Source organism: Felis catus, chromosome B3, assembly GCF_018350175.1.
Source record: "Felis catus isolate Fca126 chromosome B3, F.catus_Fca126_mat1.0, whole genome shotgun sequence".
Lineage (NCBI taxonomy): Eukaryota > Metazoa > Chordata > Mammalia > Carnivora > Felidae > Felis > Felis catus.
This window is the reverse complement of record NC_058373.1, coordinates 76,351,368-76,364,094: the sequence shown is the minus strand read 5'-3', so window position 1 is coordinate 76,364,094 and position 12,727 is coordinate 76,351,368.

Genomic DNA, 12,727 nt, shown 5'->3' with positions numbered 1-12,727 from the left:
GATTTAAGGAAATTAGATGGAAATACTCAAGGGAAACCAAAGCCATCTTCGTAGGTCAAAAAGCCTGAGAAATTCTTTAAAATATTCCCTTGTTTTTTCAGTGGGCAAATAGGTGAACATAAACTGAGGCAAAGTTTGAGAGCTTGTTAGAGTGGAAGATTTTGACTCATAAAAAACAACACATCTTCAAAAGTAAGGAGAAATTCATTACAGGAAAAGTCGATAAAATATGTAGCCAAGAAAATGTCTCTCTTAAAAAAAATAGTTCAGTAGAATAATAGTGCTTGCCAATTATGGGGGAGATATTGTGATGCCTGCTCAGGCTTGGGCTTTATTTAGATGGACTCCAATCCAATCCACTGTCAGCTGAATTATATGCACCATGGACTTCAAAGGCTCTGTGCTCAATGGGAACGTCCAGGATGGAGTGCTGTGAGAAATAGACGATCGTGCTGCACTGTAGGCTGCCAAGCTGCGGCGATCACTTTTCAGTCACTGGAAAAATGCGGTTGTGCAAATGGACGTCACGCTGTGATAAGGGAAGTCCAAAAATATAGTTGCAACACAGTGAGCAAACTTAATGGAGGCAAATCTTTCACTTCCCTTGGACAGCTATGCCCTGCAGGTGGTTTTACTGATGGACACAGTTATGTATGTGGGTGTGGAAACAGACATGCCTCGAACACCCCTTTCTTAAATAGGTATGTCAGAGTTAAAGTCACAGCAAAACTTTCAAGAGCTTGGGGGAAAGCCAAATTGGCCTCAGGTATTACTTTGGCAGGTTACTTTGAGCCCTGGGTAGGACAAGCTTATCCAAGGGGCTGTGATTACCTGTGGCTGCTTTGGGGGGCAAGGAGTCCTCCTCTGTCTTCTTCTGAGGGGCGATGGGTGCACAGAGACTGCCACACAAAGGATAAAAGCTGAACCGTGGCTGCTTTTCTCTACACAACCTGCTCCTGAAACTTAAACCTGTATTAGAATCACCTGGAAATCTCTGTAGATTGTTGGGACCCACTCCCCTACCCCTCAGTTTCTGATTCCATTCTTCAGGTCCAGGGTGGGTCTCAGGAATTTTCATTTCTAGCATTTCTATTAAGTTGCCAGGTGATCAGCACGCTGGTCTACGACCTGCCTGCCTCCAATCTGGATGCTTTCATGTGTGTTGCAGACACAATGCCACCTTAAACAAGCAAGGTCACCTCTCTCTATTTGCCCAATTTTGCCTGTTTTGTTGATGCCAAAGCACATGATGGGAAATGCTGAATTATAGGTTTTGCTGTTGAGCTGGTGGGGACTTGCATTTCCTCATCACCCCACTTTAGAAAGTTGGAAGGAGATAAAATTGTGATCATTATTGGAGAGATTTTACAAGGGAGACACTGTCGTGCAGCATTACTGTCCCTGTAGGGCCAAATATTAGACTCAACAAAAGAAGTATCATTTTCCTTCTTTCTGGCCTTTAACATATACAGGTGGTTCCTGACTTGAAATCAGTATGTTCCTGGTGACACTGACTTAAAATAATAGTTTGGAGGAAAGATCCTCACTAGTAAGGGGCTGTGGCTTTTTGTGGTTTCGAGAGAGCTTCCTTTCACTATGATGTAGGCACGGGGCTTAGGCTCTCCCATTCTGAATCAACTGCTGAAGGCTTTCTAGAGGAAGCCTGTGAAGGAGCAGGGCTGCGGAGTCCATTCTGATGAGGGTGGGGATCGAGGTGGCAGCTCATTCTTCCTGCAGGGGCGGCAGAGGCAATGTTTCTGGAGGACGCATGGTGGGGGGCAGCCTCAGGGACATCAACCGAGGAAGCCATGGCCACAAGCCCCCAGCAGTGGGATTTGAGCCAAGCAGTTTCACACCGAACTTGCAGAATAACTCTCTGTGGTGACGGTTCTATGCCTGGTGCTCGGGCCATCGGCCAGCACTCTGGCTCGGGCCAGAGTATAATTCTGAAAATATACTCATTATTATACCCATTTTACTTGGTATCAATGTCATCTGTTTCAATCAGAAAGATTTCTGTTGCTTACAACTGGCAACCTTGACTGGCGCAATTTTTATGCACTCATCGGCAAAATCGCAAAGATCACTCGGTGAAAAGATGCAAAAAAATGGATACGGTATGAAGGAGATGTCTTTCTACGTGATGACAAAGTGTAAGATAAGAGGATATGCAAAAAATAATCAGCAGTGTATTTGATTTTCATTTTGAACACACCTTATGTATTGGGTTTTCGTTTTTACTGCCATGTAGCAATGTGCTATGTAGTAAAATAAAATTGTAAGTAAAATACCATATATTGGTACCCAGTGTCCCAACATAAGAATTCCAAGGTATTTTTATTCCTATGTTTTTAACTCTCTGCAGTTCTTATTAATGTCATATGAACTCAGTTTTTTTTTTTAATGTTTATTTATTTCTGAGACAGAGAGAGACAGAGCATGAACGGGGGAGGGTCAGAGAGAGAGGGAGACACAGACTGTGAAGCAGGCTCCAGCATCCAAGCTGCCAGCACGGAGTCTGATGCGGGGCTCAAACTCACAAACCGTGATATCATGACCTGAGCTGAAGTTGGTCACTCAATCGACTGAGCCACCCAGGCTCCCCTGAACTCAGTTTTCCTTGAAGCCCTGGTGGATGTTGACCAGAGCTGGGCCATGGTGGTGCCCCCGAGGTGTGTTGAACAATCTTGCCCATGGCACATTTGTTTTCTGGTGTTGGAGAAAGTCTTCCTACAGGGCAAGTACTGACTCTGGCCGTCTTCCTTCACCTCAAAGTGTGGAGGCATCACCTCAAAGAGTGAGACTCAGTGGTACTCGTTCTAATTGGGCTGGAAACTATGACCCGAATGACTTGGAAGAGCGCAGTCACCTGCTAGGCTTCCCTGGGTCCCCTACAAATCCAAGTGAGATGGACAAAAATATAATTGTTAGGATAACTTCTGGGCAGATGGGTGGATCATGTGCCTAGAAAATAAAGCACAAATACCAAGGAAGCTAACAACTTCCGGTCATATGTTTTGTGGCAGGTACTTTGAGGGATATATGCCCCTTGTCTGTGCTGTAAGGCACAGGCATAAGTTCATACAGGGGAAAGAGCATGGGCTTTGCAGCCAGAGTGCTCTGGGTTTGACTCCTTGTTCTTCCCCATCTGAGTTACTTGATTTCAGAACTTCATCTATAGAAAAAGGAAAAATAATACCTAGCTCATAGAGTAGTCATGAAATTTGTATATTATATATGTGAAGTTTTTAACAGAGGGCCTAGAACATAGTAGGAGCTCGATAAAGAGTAGCCTTTATTCCCAATAGTATCCTGAAAAAAATTTCTAAAGTTCTCACCAGAGTTAACAGGGAAATGGGTCCCAGATGGTAAAATTTTCTTTACAGAACACAGCTACTTTATAATATACAGGATTCATGTTGGAGACATGACAGATAATTTTTAGAGAGTTGGAAAAAAGAATAATTGTAATAGTCTAAATTGCCTATACCATTACTCTTAAAACCACCTGCAGTCTCTTTTCCCAAATATGTTAGATGAAGTACTAAAATTTTGAAAGATTTAAGCTTGACAATATAAGTTATCTACCCCTTCTCCCCCAATCAAATACTTTTTTCTGTCAATCCTAATATGAAATGGCACAAAAGACCATAAACACTTTTTTTCCCTCCCAAACTGTCAACCGCTGAATATTTATCAATCCTTCATAAAAATTTTATCAAACCTATTAAGAAAGCATTTTTATCAACAATTTGACATCCATTCTTATGACATCCATTCTTATTATGACAAGTATCATAATCTTGCAAACTAGTTTGAGGTGGATGAGAAAGCCCATCTTACAGTTCTTGGTCATGTGCCCAGCAGGGGAAATGTCATTGCTTCTTGTTAAGCAACCACCTCCTCGAGTGGAAATTAATCCAGGTCATTGTGGGGCCTGTCATCTTTAGGATTTGTGGATTAGAATGGAAGGTTACATGGCCACATATTTAAACTTAAGTAGGGATCGATTCAGAAGATGTTAACTTCGGATTCTGAATAGAGGCTCTGTTGATGTGGCTGTGTGTACTGTGAGTGGTGGCAGAATCCTGTTAGAAGGGTGTTAAATAGTTTTCTCAGCTTCTCAAGGAGTGTTACTGCTTTGGGGCTCTAGCATGCAACTGCGTTGAGTAATTGATGTCTTCTTATAGCTTATGAAAAGCTATTCCAACTCTTAAATTGCCTTATTAAGAATATGTGTCACACGTTCCAGAGCAACCAGAACCCAGAAAATCTGTATTAGTTTCTTAAGACACTGAATCTTTTATTTTTAAGAAAATGTGTACATAATATCTTCACTTAGTTAAAAAGCAAAAATGTATAAGATAGGGAATCTCTCCCTCTCCTCTCCATTTTCCATCTGTTTTCCAGGTCCCACTCTAACCCACCATCATAAATAACCACTATATTTGCATACAAAAACAAATACACATTCCTATTCTTATTTCCTCTTCATTTTAACACAGGAGGTAATACATTTTACATATGGTTCTGAACCTTGATTTTTTTTTCACTTACCAATATATCCTGGAGATTTTCTTATCACATAACATACATTACATATCATCTGTGTTAGTTTGGGTCCTGTGAGAAGCAGATGCCAAGAAAGTATTCTCCATGAAACGCCTGTAAGATAAAGTGGGGAAAAGTGTGAGGAGAGTTGTCAGTTTACAGTAACTATACAAGTCTGAAAGGAGTGAAAGAGACAGAGAAGGAAAGTTGGATGGGTGTGTCTTAGACTATAATTCAGTTTGGCAAGACTGTCCGGGAGCCCTTGGCCAGAATCACCCATCAGGAGTCTCTGGTCTCCTAGGAATGTCCGTGCCACACTCAGTCATGGTTTCTGGGAGCAGCCAGGGATAGCATGGACTCCTGGGAAACACTGATAGAAATTTGAGAGTGTAGCAGATGGGGCTTTCGTTAGTTGTGCCCCCTGTAGTGTAGGTCTGCAAGGCACTTTTATATTAGGTAAACCCCCTTTCCCACCAAAACCTTCCATTTGCATCTTGTTGTGCAGAACTGGGTCATATGGTTTTCCCTATATGGGAAGGAGGCTGGGAATTATGCAAACAAGTACGCTGTTAAGGACAGAGAATACAGTGTCACAAAATATCAGGCTACCATTAGCAAGGAATGCAAGGCCAATTGGTGTGGGTGACTGCCACACATTTAAAAAAACTTTGTTGGATGAATTAATGAAGGTTTTAGGAACCTGGCATTAGGGCTCTACAATGCCTTCAGGGCTCCTTCCTGGAATAATGTGCCTTAGTATCAGCGAATAATGTGCCTTACTACCAGCCACCTCAGTCTGTGTATTTCATCCAAGGAAAGAGAGAAGGGCGAAAAGGAAACAAAACAAAAGCAAAACAAACACTCCCTTTCCCAAAAAAGGCTCACAGTCATAAACTTAAATTGGTTTAAAACTTCAGCTTTCCCACAGCATTTTCACACTCATCCTCAATCAATTTCTATATTTCTAGGTTTCTACATCAGGCACTTTTCTTTAGTGTTTCTAGGAATCTTGTTTGTATTGATAAATTTAGGCAATAGATAAATATCTTTTGAATTAATAAAATAAGATAGAATTGAATCCAAACTCCCCAGAATAACCTCCAGAAACCTCCGGCCTCATGCCCCTCACTTTCCTACTTGAGATTCTTACACTGACTTCTTGTTTTGAGGGCTTTTGCATATGGCATCCCTATTACTAGGAATGGTCTTCTGTGCTCCTTGTGATGAGGTTTTGGGGTGTTCGTGGGGGTTCAGAGCTGATGGCCAAGAAAGAATTCTTAAAGACATCTTTGTACAAAAAGGTGATTTTATTAAGGCATGGGGACAGGACCAGTGGGCAGAATGAGCTGCACTGTGTTTATGAAGAGTGACTACTTATATACTGTGAGGTTGGGGGAGGTAAAATCAAGAGGAAGTTTCTTAAAGGGATTCCTATATGCTAAAGAAGATTCACAGATTACTGGAGGCCAAGCTGTTGTCAAGCTAGGGTTGTTTTTCCCTCTAGCAAAGCATTATCATTAAGTCACTAGGGAGTTCCTGGAGATTGGGCTGTTGAGATATTTGTAAACTGATGGAGACTCTATCAGATTAGTCATTTGTGTTCCCCTTTCCTTTGTTCTTGGGCAGTCAGGAATGTCTGAGGAATATCACTCTTATCCCACCTTGGGGGTGGGGTGGTTTGCTGAGTGTCAGCTTGCCTTATGCTCCCTCACCACTTGGACCCAATTCCTACGTGGGTATATGGTTGAGGGGCACTTCTCCACACCAATAAATGCTGTGGACACCTGTTGGGTGTCCTACAATTCAACTCAGTTCTGACACTATCTACTCAGAAATGGCATCAGATTACACAGTTTGAGGGCTCAGTCTCACCAGACTGTCCCACTCCCACGTTAGATGCCAGTCATAAGCCCAGGCTGTCACCTGCGCTTCTCACCCAATCACTATAGATCAGAGGTTCCAACCATCCCCACCCTGTGTTTGATTAATTTGCTAGAGCAAATTACAGAACTCTGACAGTCATTTTACTTACTAGAACATAGGTTTATGCTATAACTCAGGAACAATCAGACAGGAGAGGTGCACAGGACAAGTTATGGGAAAAGGGCTCAGTTTCCATGCCCTTTTCTGGTGGACCACTCTCCCAACACTTCCACCTGTTCACCAGCCAGAAGCTTTCTCTGCACCCTGTCCTTTTGGGATTTTATGGAAGCTTTATTACATAGGCAAGATTAATTCAATCGTTGGCCATTGGCAATTGATTCAACCTCCAGCCCCTTTCTCCTTGGAGGTCATGAGGATGGGACTGAAATTTCCAATCCTTTAATCACTTAGTTGGTTCCTCTGGTAGCCAACCTCCACCCCTAGGTGATCTAGGGCTTTCCAAAGCCATCTCATAACATAACAAAGACATCTTTATCACCCTCTACCTCTTATCGCCCATCTTTCTTTTTAAAGTATTTCTATCTTTCTTTTGTTCACTTATAAATTCCAGTAAGTAGCCCTGGTGTCCCACATAGACTTCTTAAAATTCTTTTGAAAAAGGAAGAAAGGATAATTATTCTATTTTATGCATAAAAAGGTCAAGATTCAGAGAAACTTTGGCCCAAGTTTCCACATCTAGCTAGTGGCAAAGTCTTATTAAATTTAGACAGTAGAATATGGATGGTATTAAGAGCATGAACTTCAAGGTAATATCCCAAGGTTGGATTCCCAGCTCTTCTTATCCACTGCATATCCTTCAACAAAATTAGCTTCCCTAAGTCTCCGTGTCCTTCTTTTTAAAATGGAAATAATGATAATACTCCCTCATTAGGATCTTATGCAAATGTTGGCATGTGGCCTAGTGGCCAGTACGTAGATATGTAGTGGCTACTCAGGAAACATGAGCTGGAATTATTGAGTATTTGCCTCTGTAGGCCAGTTCTCTCCAGGATGCCCCAGCTACCTCAGACTGGGAGCATTGTGTCTTCACGTCGTTGTTGGTAGTGTAGGTAGGAATACGGTTAGGAAGGAGACACAGAGGTTGTAGTGGAAGCTGACCTGAAGCAGGAAAGGGCCAACATGTGTAAACTCATTAATTGCTAGGTTCCACTGGGCTGAGAATTGAGTTTCATTCTATTACAAACCCTAGGCAGTCAGATACCCTGCCTGGGTCTTTTAACTCACCGAAAGTGCAGAATGTATGACACCGGGCCAGGTGTGGGATGGTTTCCACCGTGAACAGTCCTATAATAACCAGTCAACTGCTGTTCAAACTTGGGCCTCTTCCTGGGTGAAAGCATCCCTGCACAGTTGGATTTTTTAAAATACGTTTGGAAAAGAGATTCCATATTTTCTTGAGTAATACCAGAGACTCCTGGCAAGATGTCAGTTATTTCCATCAAGGTGCCTCTGATTTCTTCATCACCTGCCTGGATTTTGTAGGCCAGAATAACCTGCTGAAGATCTCTGTGTGGCTTCTCCCACCCACCCCCATCCCCTCTGCCCCACCTCTTATGGAGTTCAGGTTTAAAAGGTAGTATATGACTATTGGATACTAGTTTTACTGACGAAAGAATGCAGTGTTTGCAATTCATCTCCAGTGCAGCAGCAATTCTGAGATGCACCTGCGGGCCAGTGACATTGATTTCTATGAATTGTTTTATTCTTGTCGGAATCGATCCATCAACCAGTGGCCACCTCATCCTTGAATGTGACTTCATCATGTTTCCATCTTCTCACTTCTCTCTAGTCCTCCAGCCTGTCAGGAAGGAACACGTTACCTTGGAGACAAGATGTTTGGAAAATATATGAAACCACTACCTCTGATTCAGTTATTATGTATCTTAGATGATTTTCTATGCTTAATTTAAAAAATCCTTTAGAAAGGGAGGTAATGAATTTCAGAATGGAGATTCTTTTTTTTTTTTTTTAGACATGGAGATATGTATATCTGAAGAAGTTTAAAAGAAAGTTTCCCCCCCCCCCCTTTTTTTTTTAAACAATAAGATAAACAAGTGCCCGGCTTGCCCTCAAGATCCCTGTTAGGGCAAAGAAGAGAGAAATGGATGAAAGGACCTCTCAAGATTCCTTTCAGTACTAAGAGCTCAAGAAAGTAAGTTTATGAACAGAAGCCCATGTAAATTTAGACTCTTTTATTCTACTATTTTGAGAAATACTATATGACAAAATTTTTTTTTATACAAAGGTAAATTAAAAAAAAATCTAAATGTCTAAGCATTTGTTTTACTATTTTATTTTTTATGTGTGGAGATACACGAATAGGAGTTTGGCATACATGCACTTCCTCTATAGGTAGACTTCATACTTGCCACACGTTTAGCCTCACAAGATGTTCCCTTTGCCCTCTCTCTCTCCTTCTAAGGGGTGGCTTTTTCCCTACCACTTGTGCATTAACAACTGACCAGCGGCCATTTTCCAGAATTAGAGACTTTTCAGAGTCAAATACTTATGGAACTATAAATATCAGACCGTGACTACCTTCCAAGAATTTCCTGGCATGATAAAAGGAGGGTCAAGCTTTGTACTACAGTGTTGTTTATACAGCCCAGGGAATGCCTAAGTTAACTCTGCTTCTGCAAGGGGTTTGACCCTGTAGGCTGTAAACCATTAACCACAGTGTTCCTTAAACCACAAGGAATAAGCACAGATCTCATTAGGGAGCTTTGCGCTTTAATTCTTGTCATTGAGTCTGCAATTGACCCTACTGCGCGTTCCATTCAGTACTTCAAAGTAAGGTCATTAACAACCAAGGGTGAAGGACCTGTGCCATGATCTCCTTAAATAAGTGACTTGAGCTTAAATGCAGAGCCATGGGAACTTCCTCACCTACCTTTATAATGGATACTTCGGTGGAAACTGAAGCCCTACAATTTTCTCTATAGTCTGCATCTTTGTTCATGCCAAAGGCATTTAATCTCTTTTTGAAATTACTTTTACTGAGATGGAAAGAAAAAATACCACATCAGAAGGAGGAATTCAATTCCATCCAGTGAGTTAAGGCACTATACTTTCTGCACAGACTTTATTGTTTCCCACTGCTTAGAAGAAAAGAGAGGAGACTATTATTCGTGGAGCACTCTTGTGTACCTGGTGGGCACTACATAGGGCATTTTACATACCTCCCCTAACTTAGTCTTCACAGAACACATTCAGTTACATTTTAATCTATCCATTTTATAGGTGGGTAAATGGAGTCTTAGAATAGTTAACGTGTCCAAGTTGAAAGAAGCTAGAATTAAGTATACCTGAGCCCACAGACAAGCTCCTTCTACTACGCCACGCTGCCTGCTAGTTAGTTTGCAGGGCTGTCTGTCCAAAGACCCCATCCATCTTCCACCCTCCTTTTCCTCTTGCCCCCGCTCTCCTTCTCCTTTTCCTTTCCTTCTTTGTCTCTACTTTGTTTACCAAATATTACAACCATACTACAAAATGTGAAAATGATATACCAGCTATCCATGTGCTACATAAAACCAGAGTTTATAAATGTTAATTTTTTTGTATTTTCTTTAGATTATAAAAATACAATCAAAGAATCACATATTTGATTAACGGTACCCCATTTCCTTCCTTGCTCTTCTTCCTAATGAGTGAATATTATCTTGAAGTTAGTATGTATCCTTCCAGTCAATGTTTACATCATTAAAACACATGTATTTATCAAAAACAGCACATATTTTTTCAATGTTTATTATTATTTTGTAAGATTTAATATTTTATATGGTGATGCTATATAGCATGTATTTTTTACAGTATCCTTAAAAACTCAGTATCATTAGTTTTTTTCCGTGTAAATGTAGTTTGAGCTCACTTATAAATATATAATGATTACGTAAGCATGCACTACATAAATATTCTATTATAAACTTATCCATTCCCCTATGGATGGTCACTTAGATTGTTTACAGTATTTTCCCAGTACGAATGGCATGCGATGAATTCCTTCTACATGATTCCTTATCCCCCTGGTCAAATTCCTCTAGGATCCCCTAAAAGTGGATTTGCTGATTATAGGTAATGTACATCTTTAACTTTACCAGGTATTGCCCAATGGCCTTACAAATTGTTGTAGTGGTGCAACAGCATACACTAACAATATATGAGAATTTGCATGTGTCCATATTCTAGCAAATTATTAGTGTTTTCAGACCTCTTAATTGTTCTTAATCTTCAGGGTATAAAATAAAATTTTTTTTACTTACTGTTTATTTATGTATTTATTTATTACATGTTAAATAATTTTTTAATGTTTATTTATTTTTGAGAGAGAGAAAGAGAGAGAGCGTGCAAGAAGAGAGGGGCAGAGAGAGAGGGAGACACAGAATGTGCAGTAGGCTCTAGGCTCTGAGCTGTCAGCACAGAGCCCGAGGCGGGCTCCATCCCACAAACTGCAAGATCATGATCTGAGTGAAGTTGGACGCTCAACCGACTGAGCCACCCAGGAACCCCTATTATATCTTAAATTTATTTTGAGACAGAGAAAAAGAGGCAGAGAGAGGGAGAGAGCATATGCACTCGCAAGTGGGGGAGGGAGAGAAAGAGAGGAAGAGGGAGAACCCCAAGCAGGCCATATGTTGTCAGTGAAGAGCCCGACTTCCGGCTCGAACTCACAAACTGTGATATCACGACGTGAGCCGAAATTAAGAGCCACATACTTTTTTTGTTTTTTTAAATTAAAAAAAAATCTTTTTAATGTTTATTTTTGAGAAAGAGACAGAGCATGAGTGGGGGAGGGGCAGAGACAGAGGGAGACACAGAATCTGAAGCAGGCTCCAGTCTCTGAGCTGTCAGCACAGAACCCAATGCGGAGCTCCCTCCCATGAGCTGTGAGATCATGACCTGAGCCGAAGTCAGATGCTTAACCGACTGAACCACCCAGGCACCTCAAGAGCCACATGCTTAACCAACTGAGCCACCCAGGTGCCCCAGAATTTCATGTATTTAAATATTTAAACATAAAAATTTATTATTATTTTTTTAGTTTTTTAATTCCAGCATAGTTCCAGCATAACTATGGTTAACATATACTGTTATATTAGTTTCAGTTGCACAATATAGCGATTCAACTATTCTATACATTACTCATTGTTCATCATGATAAGTGTACTCTTTAATTCCCTTCACCTATTTGACCCATCTCTCCACCCACTTTCACTCTGGTAACCCTCAATTTGTTCTCCAGAGTTATGAGTTTGTTTCTTGGTTTGTCTCTCTTTCTCTCTTTTTTTCCCTTTGCTCTTTTGTTTTGTTCTTAAATTCCATATACGAGTGAAATCATGTGATTGTTTTCTTTCTCTGACTGATTTATTTTGTTTAGTATTATACTCTCTAGTCCCATCTGTGTTGTAGCAAATGGCAAGATTTCATTCTTTTTTATGGCTGAAATAGATATATGTATACATATGCCACATCTTCTTTATCCATTCATCTGTCTATGGACACTTGGCTGCTTCTATAATTTTGCTATTGTAAATAGTGCTGCAATAAACATAAAGGTACGTGTAATCTTTTGAATTAGTGTTTTTGTATTTTTTGGGTAAATACCCAGTAGTGGGATTACTGGATCATAAGGTAGTTCTACTGAACACAAAAATGTTTAACATTTTTTCATAAATAGGGTGTCTTTTCTCCACTTATCTGTTCATACATTTTGCTTATTTTTTTTCTTTTGATTCATTTATCTTATTTACCTTTTCTTATTGATTTATAGGAGTTCTTTCAATATTTTGGATATACTCTTTCATAAGGAATATATAATGCAAATGTCTTCTGTTGCTTCTGTTTTCACTTTGTTCATGATGTCATTTGTCACACCAAAATTTTTAATTTCAATATAGTCAAACTTATCAAAACAATGTTTTGGATTTTCCTGTGTTTTGTTTGAGAAATAAGTCTCAACCCCAATGCTATAAAGCTATTGTAATATTTTCTTTTAAAATTTAATTTTTTTTATTTCCTTATCTAGACCATCCATTTATCTAGAATTAGTTGTTTTGTATAGAGTGAGACTAGATTCTGCCTTTATGTTTTTCCACATGAAAAGCCCTCAGTTCTGGCACATATCATTGAAAAGGTAACCTTTTTCACATTAATTTGTACTACCTCTTCTCTCCTATATAGCGAGCTGTTGGGGCACTGGATGGTTCAGTCGGTTGGGCATCTGACCCTTGATTTC